This window comes from Chlorocebus sabaeus, chromosome 1, assembly GCF_047675955.1.
Source record: "Chlorocebus sabaeus isolate Y175 chromosome 1, mChlSab1.0.hap1, whole genome shotgun sequence".
Classification (NCBI taxonomy): Eukaryota; Metazoa; Chordata; class Mammalia; order Primates; family Cercopithecidae; genus Chlorocebus; species Chlorocebus sabaeus.
The window spans coordinates 82145962-82158754 of NC_132904.1; the positions used below are offsets into that span (position 1 = coordinate 82145962).

General features: G+C 36.8%; 1 protein-coding gene and 1 non-coding gene across 7 annotated transcripts in view; one reads left to right on the forward strand and one right to left on the reverse strand.

Moving 5' to 3' along the window:
* The window catches only part of DLG2 (discs large MAGUK scaffold protein 2), a 2222296-nt gene that overhangs the window by 2084236 nt on the left and 125267 nt on the right, over positions 1 to 12793 (reverse strand). The gene's annotated exons all lie outside the window — the stretch shown is intronic.
* On the forward strand, positions 2756 to 2862 carry LOC119626674 (U6 spliceosomal RNA). The gene has a single exon (XR_005242821.1). It is a non-coding gene; the product is annotated as a U6 spliceosomal RNA (small nuclear RNA).

Sequence of the window (12793 nt, forward strand, 5' to 3'; positions counted from 1 at the left end):
TCTGTCTTTTAACTGAGGCATTTAGCCCATTTACATTTAAGGTTACCTTGTTATGTGTGAATTTGATTCTGTTATTATGATGCTAGCTGGTTATTTTGCTCGTTAGTTGATGCAGTTTCTTCCTAGCATGGATGGTCTTTACAATTTGGCATGTTTTTGCAGGGGCTGGTACCAGTTGTTTCCATCCATGTTTAGTGCTTCCTTCAGGAGCTCTTGTAAGGCAGGCCTGGTAGTGACAAAATCTCTCAGCATTTGCTTGTCTGTAAAGGATTTTATTTCTCCTTCACTTACGAAGCTTAATTTGACTGGATATGAAATTCTGGGTTGAAAATTCTTTTCTTTAAGAATGTTGAATATTGGCCCCCAGTCTCTTTTGGCTTATAGAGTTTCTGCTGAGAGATCCGTTATTAGTCTGATGGGCTTCCTTTTGTGGGTTACCCAACCTCTCTGGTTGCCCTTAACATATTTTCCTTCATTTCAACTTTGGTGGATCTCACAATTATGTTTCCTGGAGTTGCTCTTCTCGAGGAATATCTTTGTGGCATTCTCTGTATTTTCTGAATTTGAATGTTGGCCTGCCTTGCTAGGATGGAGAAGTTCTCCTGGATAATATCCTGAAGAGTGTCATCCAACTTGGTTCCATTCTCCCCATCACCTTCCAGTACACCAATCAGACGTAGATTTGGTCTTTTCACATAGTCCCATAGTTCTTGGAGGCTTTGTTTGTTTCTTTTTACTCTTTTTTCTCTAAACTTCTCTTCTCACTTCATTTCATTCATCTGATCTTCAATCACTGATACCCTTTCTTCCACTTGATCAAATCGGCTACTGAAGCTTATGCATGTGTCACGTAGTTCTCGTGCCATGGTTTTCAGCTCCATCAGGTCATTTGAGGTCTTCTCTATGCTGTTTATTCTAGTTAGCCATTCATGTACTCTTTTTTTCAAAGTTTTTACCTTCTTTGTGATGGGTTCAGACATCCTCCTTTGGCTTGGAGAAGTTTGTTATTACCAATCGTGTGAAGCCTACTTCTATCAACTCGTCAAAGTCATTCTCCACCCAGCTTGACAGTGGATCTTTTTAAACACAAGTCAGATTCCTCCTTTGCTCCCTCTGCTGTAGCCACAGTGACAAGTTTGATGTTTCTCCAATATGCCATCTACACCATGTACACTCTTGCCACAAAGCCCTTGCATGTGCTATTCCCTCTGCCTGATTAACCCTATACCTCTCTCAAGTCATTCAGCTCTCTAATCGAATGTCACTTTATTAGAAATATCTTTCCTTTCTACATTAGGTATATTCTTTATCCCCCTACTCTATTTTATTTTTTGTGGTGCTTACTAGCTGACATATTAAGTACTTTATTTTATATCTCTCCTCACTAGGTAGTAAGCTCCATAAGAACAAGAATTTCATGTATTTTGTTTACTGATATATCCCTAGTTTCTAGAACAATTGATGGCAAATTATATGCACTCAATAGTTATTAAATGAATATTAAATAAAAACAAACATACTAAAGTGTTAACAGTAGAGGGTAAAAGTATTTGTGTTCTCTGTATTTTCCAAATGTTCTACTTTGAAATTGTATTAACTTTATAAACAGAAAAATAAGCTATTATTCTGAGACAGCAAAATAGCACCTAGCTTAGTATCTGACAGATAGTAGACAAGCAATAAACATTTATTAACTTGCTATCTAAACTATATGAGAAAGGCTAACAATGACCAACATACACATATACTGACTGTGTTGATGTTGAAGTATATAAAAAAGTAATAGTATACTTTATTTCAGTCTTTAATTTCTACTTGCTGCAACTTTCATTGTTTCCTCCTAAATCACAAGGGTGAATATGGGTTTTTATTTTGAAATGCTGTCCAAGAAATTCTTACTCCGTATTACTGATTTTGAAGCTCATGATTTCACTTACACAAAAAATTTCACAGTGATTTTTAGGGATACAGAAATAAATTTCTTTTAATCATGGTTCGAGGAATCCCATGCCCATCTACACCTGAGTCCTGAAAAGAAATAAATCTAACAGAAACCAAAAGCTTTTCTTCAAAAGATGACCCATATGGAAATTAAACTACTGCATGTAAAATAAACCAAAAGCTTAAAATCATACTCTAGAGGCTAATCTCATAAAAGCTATTTCTTATTCTAACATAGATTTCTGGAACCTACAGGAATTCTCAAAAGTGGGGTCTCACTTTAAGAAACAAGTGCCTTCCTATACAGTACAAGGCACACTGACTAATCTGAATGCTTGCAGAGGAGAGCAAGCAACCAGGATGGGGGAGGACTGTGGTTTTTCAGAGGAAACACAAACTAAGGACAGGATATGTATAGCCATTTCATCTGAAAGACAAAGACACATTCTAGCCATCTCAACATTTTTTAAAGTATTGTCATATAGAAGAACCAATATCTTCCAATGTATCTAAAATGCAAATCTATTATTATTTTTCACTCATTTTATTCAACAAATATTTACTGCACACGTGCCATGAGTCAGGTGCTGTGATAAATGCTGATGATACATAGTGAATGAAAATACTGGGATAGAGGTTAAAAATACATTATTAATCACTGATGAATTAAAATCGCAACTGTGATATAAGCTACAAAGAAGTACAGAGCACTATGCATGCATATAGCTGGAGAATTTGATCTAATGAGGCAGATCATGGAATGCTTAATTAAAGAAATGATTGTGCTGAGATCTAAAAGACAAAGGTTAGTTTGCTGCTCACTTCAGCAGCACATATACTAAAATTGGAATGATACAGAGATGATTAGCATGGCCCCCGCACAAGGATGACACACAAATTCATGGAGTGTTCCATATTTTTAATTAAAAAAAAAAGGTTAGTTTGGTGAAAGCTGAAAGAAAATTAGGAAGACAGCTACCTAGGATGAAGGAAAGCAAAAGAAAAGCCTCTATAGAAGAGTAAAACAAAGAAAGAAAAACTAAAAGAAAACCAGTCTGGCTAGAAGTGATTGGTTAAGAAAGGAATCATACAATATGAGGTTGAAGAGGTAGGCAGAAGCCATACTAGGAAGAACTGATAGGCCAGGATAAGAAATATGTCTTAATCCTAAGAACAGTAAGAAGCCAATAGATTTGAGTTACTAATTTCAAGAATTCAATGACATCTGCCTTAGAACAGAGATTATAACAATTTAACAACTAAACCATCTAACAATAAAATGGGTTGCCTCAGAGACTGAGCATCCCATTACTGCAAGTAATCAAGCAGAACCTAAATGATCATCTTTCAAGAATGCAATATAAGGGAGTATGCATGCCTTGAAAATTTATCCCTGAGGCTTTATCCTTCATTAAGATTAAATGTTTCAATTATTCAAACACCAAATAGGGATTTTCCAACACACTGCGAAAACTTGAAGTTTCTTTTTTGCTATTTTTTTGTTTAGAGACAGAGTCTCAGTCTGTTACCCAGGCTGAAGTGCAGTGGTAGGATTATAGCTCACTGCAGCCTCAAACTCTGGGGCTCAAGTGATCCTCCAGCCTCAGCCTCCCAAATAGCTAGGACTACAGGCATTAGGACTACAGGCGTGTGCCACCAAGCCTGGCTAATTTCTTGGTTTTTGCAGAGATGGGGTCTTACTATGTTGACAAGGCTGGTAAACATTTGAAGCTTCAAAATGAAGTATGAATTGCTCATACCAATGTGCAAAATAAAAATATTTGACTGCAGTTTCATGGTGTTTCTCAGGAAGGATCATAATATTATATAATAGGAGATCCATTTTCAGTGTGGATTGCAGTGAAGGAGTGGCTCTTTTCCCCTGTTCATTGCCAAATAACAGGTACAGCAATAAGCACAGGAGAAAGAAAGATTTCTGTGGAACTAGAAGGAAGGGATTTGAAACCTGGTGCAAAGCAAAGATTATTTTCTTGGCCACACTAGTAAGGGATTCTCATCATTCCTTTAGCAAAGTAGACAGAACACAATGGATAAGTACTTAGTTGAAGTGACTATGCATGCTGAAGTTAACTGTAGAGTGGAATGCATACAGTTTTTATTCGAAAACAAGCTTTGAGATATTTAAAAACTAATATTTGACTGTCTTCATCAAATACTGAATTAAGTGCCTTTGGATACTCTATCTCTAAATATTATACAGTGACCTTTCTCTATAAATAATATAACCGTACCTATAGATAACATATCTTGAGTTAAACAGTGCCTACTTTACTATCACTGTCAAAAATGGATAAAACCATCATTTAATAAATCACTCTCCTAGCCAGGTTTATTCTTGCTCAGTGTGATACATGTCATACTAATGCCAACTTCTTTAGTAACAACTTTTTAATAGAAAGTCAAAAAATAACAGATGTTGGTGAGGTTGCAGAAAAAAGGGAATGCTTATACACTACTGGTGGGAATGTATATTAGTTTAGCCCCTTGGAAAGCAGTGTGGATATAGTTTAGCCCCTTGGAAAGTAGTGTGGATATTTCTCAAATAACTGAAAATGAAACTATCATTTGACCCAGCAATCCCATTACTGGGTATATACCAAAAGGAAAATAAACTATTCTACCAAAAAACTCCTGCACTCATTTTATTTACTGCAGCACTATTCACAACAGCAAAACCATGGAATCAACCCAGGTGCCCATCAACAGTAAACTGGACAAAGTAAATGTGGTACGTATACACTATGGAATACCACACAGACATAAAAAAGAACAAAATCATGACCTTTGCACCAACATGGATGCAGCTAGAGCCCATTATTCTAAGTGAATTAACACAGAAAGAGAAAACAAAATATAGCATATTCTCACTTATAAGTAGGAGCTAAACACTGAGCATACATGGCCAAAAAGATGGGAAAAAAATAAACACTGGGGATTCCAGAAAGGGAAAGGGAGGGAAGGGAGAAAGGGTTGAAAAACTACCTATTGGGCAATACGTTCAATTGGTAATGGGAATATTAGAAGCCCAAACCTCAACATCATACAATATACACATATAACAAACCTGCACATGTACCCTCTGAATCTAAAGAAATTTAAAAAATTTAAAATAGAGTTTTTAATATGAACCAAAGGAAAAAAGGTAAACATTATGGATTTTAAAAATCAAGCCAGATTTTGTACTTCAAGAGACAAATTTGGGATGTCAATACTGAGCAAACCAATAATATTTCACATGAACTTATCAGTTGATTGTTAACTGATAGAGTTAATTAGCTCTATGAGTTTGGGGATTCTTTCTAAGTAATGGTAGTATCTTCAATGAGCACTTATCTTTCACTAGTATGTCTTCTTGATTCCCCATTTAATCACTAGCAAAGTATAAACTTCTACTTTCTAATAACTCCTTCCATGTCTTAATCTCCATTTTTATCTACCCCACCTTTCTTCAGGCTCATAACATTCACTTATCGCACCTGACTGGTCTTGCTGTCATGCTGTTAGAAGTATCTTTTTGTTATTCAAAAAAATAACAACAACTATTTGATATGTCTTATATTTAACCTACTGATATTTCTAACAGCTGTTCTTCATTATCCAACAATCTCCCAAATCCCCCAAATCTGATTAGTTACCAAGTCCTATTAATTACCTTTCTAAATATCTTTCAAGGTCATCTTCTGTTCCCCATCCTCACTGTTTCCTCTTTAGTTGAAGTATTCATTAGTTTTCTTTTGAACAATTTAGTTTTCTTTTGAACACCTTATGGGTGTTTTTCCAACTACTAGTTTCTTCTCCCTCGTAATACCTTCAGACCCTTACAGAGTAATTTTGTAAAACTCAGATTTGTTCATGTCCTTCTTGTTCTTATATAATTTATAATAATTATAGGTATCATTTCCTGTGTGTGTGTGTTTGTTAAGCACTGTGCCAGATGCATTATAAACACTGTCTTTAATCCTCACATCGACTTTGTAAGATAGTTACTAGTATCCCTGTTAACAAATGCAGAAATGTAAGGCTCCTGGGAGTTAAATATTTTTCCCAAGTTTTTACAGCTCATTGGTGGATGTGAAACAGAGCCCAGATACATCCAGGTTTAAAGAGTCAGGGAATATGTCAACTGGCAATATCTGTGAATGAAATCACATAGGGGAAATTTTTGAATATGCTTTTATTATTTTGTCTTACTTTTCAATACAATTCCACTTTCATATTTTGACATCTTCTCTAAATTTCCTGGTGGAAAGTGCTATCATCTCTGGGTATAGGTCCTTTATAGATTCTTATAGTACTTTTTGGAATAGTGAATACTAAACAGTTATCATTCCTCATGTATTTTTACAACTTGTTTTCTCTATGCATTAGCTGTTTTGTTTTAAACAGAGTTGTTAAATAGATTTTAAATATTTTAAAATGTCTCCTTCTGTTGCTTACCTTTGTTTTCATATGCTCTTGGTTTCAGTGTATCTGAGTTTCAGGAAGGAGTCACTCCCCCTATGTACTGGGCAGAGGTTTCATATTGAGCTCTCTGGAAATATATATTTTTGTTGTACACCAATCATCTTCTTGAATTATTTGATTGGAGGAAAATAATTCAAGAAAATATACTTTTGTTGTACATCTATCATCTTCTTGAATTACTTGGTTAGAAGATTTCTGGGAGCTAAGATAAAAATTGAGAGTTGGGAACTATAGAATCATCTATATTTGTGAGTGATAAGGTGGATTGTCAAGACAACATTGAAAATAATTTGGTGGATGGTATGACTGTAGTCAGATAACCGGAGTTGGTAGAAAATACAATTTGATTGTTGGCATATGAAAGACAAAAGGAGAAGTCAGAGTCACATTTAACTAACTAATTTTGACCTAGTCCATTCAGTAAGAGAATTGTTCAGTGTGAGCCTAGACTATTCTAATTTTGAAACAATATCTTGTGTATAAGACAGAGTAAATTAATGGAATATGAGTTCTCTTACGGAGGCAGATACTGTGAGTAGTGGACCTAAACATTTTATGATGGGAAGAATGTGGGTAGGTGTGAGTAATATGTGTTTAAACTTGGACTTTTGTGTCAAACAGACCTGACTGAATCTCTGTTCCACAACTTACTAGCTGTGCAAATTTCAGCAATTCCGAAATCATCACTTTTCGTTTTGTAAACATCTTAGTCTTAAGACTTTATTTCTTCATCTGAAAATTGAGGATATTAATAGTGTCTATCTTAGTGCTTAATTCATAATACCTTGAATCTAGCAAGTCCTCGAAATAATATGGGTTACTATCATTATTATTGATTTTCAGATCAGTCTTTCATATGTTCATTCTCAATGACATAGACAGAAATAACAGGGTAATATTAGAACTGATTAGAAGTGGCATAAAGGAGTGGTAAGGTTTCTTATGAGTGATAATAATGTAAGAAGAGTATCTGAAGGAAAAAAGGAACATGGAACATTTGAATTGGTTGCTTCTGCTTTATAATGCTGGTTTTGTTTCTGTGCTATGATAGCATAGCTATCCTATTTGCTAGGCTCTCATTCAGATAGTAGAAATTTGTGAGGTTTTGTGAATCTTCTATCCACAAATGGTTATGAGAATATAGGATTTGAAGATCTGGTTTGTGATGAGTAAAAGTATAATACTAAATCCTTATCATAGTCTAGATATAGTTCAAGTCTAACAGAATATGACGAGAAAGAAATAGAATTAGTTCTCCTTGATTACAAAGTAAGGTTATGTAATTTGTTTCCAAATAGCACTAAAAAAATTCTGTAATTTGCAGAGTAAAATCCCAATAATTGCCCTGATTACATTGTATTTTCCATTTACTTTTCCTAATCAAATACATTGACTCTCTCTGCTAAATCTTAATTATCATATCAAGTCACTTCTCAGACCACAGTGGAATACAACTAGAAATCAATTCTAAGAGGAACTCTCAAAAATGCACAAAGACATGAAAACTCAACAATCTTCTCCTGAAAAATCTTTGGGTCAAGGACAAAATTAAGAGGTAAATTTAAAAACTTTTGGAAATGAATAAAAAGAGACACAATGTACCAAAACCTCTGGGATATAAGAAAAGACTAAGAAGGAAGTTTTTAGCAATAAATTTCTACATCAAAAGGACAGAAAGATCACAAACTAACAACCTAACATTGCACCTCAAGGAACTAGAAGAGCAATATGGAACCAAAACCACAATTAGCAGAAGGAAAAAATTCAAAGATCAGAGCAGAATCAAATGAAATTGAGACCAAAAAAAAGAATCAACCAAATGAAAAGTTTGTTTTCTGTAAATATAAACAAAATTGATAGAACACTAGCTAGATTGACCAAGAAAAGAAGAAAGACAATTCAATCAGAAATTTTAAAAAGGAGACATTATAACTGAAGCTACAGACATACAATTGATAATTAGAAACTACTGTGAACATCTCTATACTGACAAACTAGAAATCCTAGAGGAAATGAATAAATTCCTGAACACATAGAACCTTCCAAGATTGAACCCTGAAAATATAGAAACCCTAAACAGACGAAAATGAGTAGTGAGATTGAATCAGTAATAAAAACTTTCCCAATAAAGGAAAGCCCAGGACGGGAGGGATTCACAGCTGAAATCTACCAAAAGTACAAAAAAGAAACAGTATTAGTCCTACTGAAACTGTTCCAAAAAATTGAGGGAAGGAAATCCTCCCTAACTCACCCTGTGAAACCAGTATCACCCTGATATGAAAGGCAGGCAAACACATAACAAAAAAAAGAAAAACTACAGACCAGTATCCCTGATGAAAATAGATATAAAAACCCTCAAAAAATATGAGAAAACCAAATCCAACAGCACATCAAAAAGATAATACACCATGATCAAATGGGGTTTATTCCAGAGATGCAAGAGTATTTCAATATATGCAAGTCAATAAATGTGACTCACTACATAAAGAGAATTAAAAACAAAAATGATATGATCATCTCAATAGATGCAAAAAAGGCATTCAATAAAATTTAATATCCTATCATGATTTAAAAAAATAAAAACCTTCCCCAAGATAGGCATAGGAGGAACATACCTCAAAATAATAAAAGTCATATATGACAAACCTATAGCCAACATCATACTGAATGTGGAAAATTTCAAGGCATTCCCCCTAAAACTAAAACAAGACAATGATTTCTACTTTCACCACTCCTGTTCAACATAATACTAGAAGTCCTGGCCAGCGCAATCAGGAAGTAGAAAGAAATAAACGGCATCCAAATTGAAAAAGAGGAACTCAAATGATCTCTTCTTGGTGATGATATGATCATACACATAGAAAACCCCAAAATTTTGGGAAACAAATTCAGTAAATATAATATTCAGGATACAAAATGTATAAAAATCAGTAGCATTTTTTTTTCTTTTTTTTTAAGAGACGGGGTCTTACTCTGTCACCCAGGCTGAAGTGCAATGGCACAATCATAGTTCACTCACTGCAGTCCTGAACTCTGGGACTCAAGTGATCCTCCCAAGTAGCTGGGACTACAGGCACATGCCACCATACCTGGTGACATGGCTTGGCTGTGTCCCCACCCAAATCTCATCATGAATTCCCACGTGTTGTGGGATGGACCCAGTGGGAGATAATTGAATCATGGAGGCAGGTCTTTCCCATGCTGTTCTCATGATAGTGAGTAAGTCTCACAAGATCTGATGGTTATTACATGGGAGACTTTCCCTGCACAAGTTTTTTCCCTTTGCCTGTCACTATCTACATAAGATGTGACTTGCTCCTCCTTGCCTTACACCATGATTGCAAGGCTTCTCCAGTCACGTGGAATGGTAAGCCCAAATAAATCTCTTTCTTTTGTAAATGACCCAGTCTCAGGTATGTCTTTATCAGCAGCATGAAAACAGACTGATACAGTAAATTGATACCAGCAGAGTGGGGCAATGCTGAAAAGATACCTGAAAATGTGGAGGTGACTTTGGAACTTGGTAACATGCAAAGTTGGAACAGTTTGGAGGGCTCAAAGAAGACAGGAAAATGTGGGAAAGTTTGGAACTTCCTAGAGACTTCTTGAATGGCTTTGACCAAAACCCTGATAGTGAGATGGACAATAAGGTTCTAGCTGAGGTGGTCTCAGATGGAGATGAGGAACTTGTTGGGAACTGGAGCAAAGGTGACTATTGTTGTGTTTTAGCAAAGAGACTGGCAGCATTTGGTCCCTGCACTAGAGATTTGTGGAACTTTCAACTTAAGAGAGATGAATGATTTAGGATATCTGGCAGAAGAAATATCTAAGCAGCAAAACATTCAAGAGGTGACTTGGGTACTGTTAAAGGTATTCAATTTCATAAGGGAAGCAGAGCACTAAAGTTTGGAAAATTTGCGGCCTGACAATGCGATAGAAAAGAAAAACCTATTTTCTGAGAATAAATTCAAGCTGGCTGCAGAAATTTGCATAAGCAACAAGGAGCCGAATGTTAATCCCCAAGACAATGGGGAAAATGTCTCCAAGGCATGTCAGAGACCGTCACAACAGCCTCTTCCATCACAGGTCTGGAGACCTAGGAGGAAAATGGTTTGGTGGACCAGGCCCAGGGTCCCTCTGCTGTTTACAGTCTAGTGACTTGGTCCCTGTGTCCCAGCTGCTCCAGCCATGACTAAAAGGGGCCAAGGTACAGCTCAGGCTGTTGCTTCAGAGGGTAGAAGCCCCAAGCCTTGGCAGCTTCCACATGGTGTTGAGCCTGTGGGTGCACAGAAGTCAAGAATCTAGGTTTTGGAACCTCCTCCTAGATTTCAGGAGACGTATGGAAACACCTGGATACCCAAACAGAAGTTTCCTGCAGGGGCAGGGCCCTCATGGAGAACCTCCACTAGGGCAGTGCAGAAGGGAAATGTGGGGTTGGAGTCCCCACACAGAGTCCCTACTAGGGCACTGCCTAGTGGAGCTGTTAGAAGAGGACCACCATCCTCCAGACCCCAGAATGGTAGATCCACCGACACCTTGCACCATGCACCTGGAAAAGCTGCATTCAATGCCACCTGTGAAAATAGCCAGAATGGAGGGTGTACCCTGCAAAACCACAGGGGTGAAGCTGCCCAGGACCATAGGAACCCCCTTCTTGCATCAGAGTGACCTGTATGTGAGACATGGAGTCAAAGGGGATCATTCTGGAGCTTTAAGATTTGACTGCCACACTGGATTTTGGACTTGCATGGGACCTGTAGTCTCTTTGTTTTGGCCAATGTCTCCTATTTGGAATGGCTGTACTTACCCAATACCTGTACCCCTGTTGTATCTAAGAAGTAACTAGCTTGCTTTTGATTGTACAGACTCATAGGCAGAAGGGACTTGCCTTATCTCAGATGAGACTTTGGACTGTGGACTTTTGTTAATGCTGAAATGAGTTAAGACTTTAACTGTTGGGAACTGTTGGGAAGACATGATTGGTTTTGAATCATTGGTTTTTAAATGTGAAGACATAAGATTTGGGAGGGGTCATGGGTGGAATAATACAGTTTGGCTCATCCGATTCTCATCTTGAATTCCAACGTGTTATGGGAGGGGCCTGGTGGGAGGTAACTTAATCATGGGGTCAGGTCTTTCTGTGCTGTAGTCTCATGAGACCTGATGGTTATTATAAGGGGGAGTTTTCTAGCACAAGCTCTCTTCTCTTGTCTACTACCATGTGAAATGTGCCTTTCACCTTTCACCATGATTGTGAGGCCTCCCCAGCCATGTGGAACTGTAAGTCCAACAAACCTCTTTCTTTTGTAAATTGTCCAGTCTCAGGTATGTCTTATCAGGAGCATGAAAATGGATTAATACACCTGGCTAATGTTTTTTTATATTTGGTGGGGATGGGGGTCTCTTTATACTGCCCAGCCTTGTCTTGAACTTCTGGTCCAGGCAATCATCCCATCTCAGCCTCCCAAAGTACTGGGATTATAGGCATGAGCCACTCCACCCAGCCAGTAGCATTTCTATACACTGATAATGATCAAACTGATAATAAAATCAAGGACTCAATCCCATTTACAACAGTTACAAAAAATAATGAAATACCTAGGAATACCTTTAAGTAGGTAAAAGATCTCTATAATGAGAACTATAAAACATTGATGAAAGAAATTAAAGAGACCACCACAAAATGGAAAAATACTCCATGCTCATGGATTGGAAGAATCAATATTGTTAAAATGACCTTACTACCCAAAGCAATCTACGAGATTCAATGCAATTCCTATCAAAATACCAATGGTATTCTTCACAGAAATAGAAAAAAAATCCTAAAATGTATATGGAACCACACCACACACACACACACACACACACACCAAGAATAACCAATGCTGTCCTTAGTAAAAAGAACAAAACTAAAGGAATCACATTACTTGACTTCAAGGTATACCACCGAGCTATAGTAACTAAAACAGCATGGTATTGGCATAAAAAAACACAACAATGGAACAGAACAGAGAACCTAGAAAGAAATCAACACACCTACAGTGAACTCATTTTTGACAAAGGTGCCAAGAATATATATTGGGGAAAGGATAGTCTTCTCAATAAATGGTGCTGGGAAAACTGGATATTCATACGCAGAAGAATGAAATTAGACCCCTATCTCTTGCCATATACAAAAATCAAATCAAAATGGATTAAAGACTTATACTAAGACTTCAAACTATAAAATGACTAAAAGAAAACATCAGGGAAACTCTCAGGACATTTCGCTGGGCAAAGATTTCTTGAGTAGCACCCTATAAGGAGAGGAAACCAAAGGAAAAATGGACAGGTGGAATCACATCAAGTTAAAAAGTCTCTGGACAGC